Genomic DNA, 413 nt, shown 5'->3' with positions numbered 1-413 from the left:
TAGTTAATTACTAATTAATAAAAAGATTGATATAAACATTGTGATCTTATAACTACAATTTATTTAATATGTTTTAAATAATAAATACAAGAATCCTGCAACGAATTTTTCAAGTCAGAAATTGGCATCAAAAAGTAATAATTTTTCAATCGCGATCTTCGTATTTGTCGGTTCATGGAAATAGCGACGATGGCATAAATTAATTACTTTATAGTTTGTATTATAGTTATAATAATAATTATACATATATTATTATTATATACATATATTTTTATTATATTTTATTATATATATATATATATATATATATATATATAATTTAATAGACAAATAGGAAAAACCCAGAAACAACATGTCGCATAAATCGCGTAAATAATAAGCCTAAAACAATTTATGTATTACGTAAACGTAAC

Source organism: Anneissia japonica, unplaced genomic scaffold (assembly GCF_011630105.1).
Source record: "Anneissia japonica isolate Jap-2015-1 unplaced genomic scaffold, ASM1163010v1 scaffold904_len716149_cov161, whole genome shotgun sequence".
Lineage (NCBI taxonomy): Eukaryota > Metazoa > Echinodermata > Crinoidea > Comatulida > Comatulidae > Anneissia > Anneissia japonica.
Note: the sequence above shows the minus strand (reverse complement) of the source record.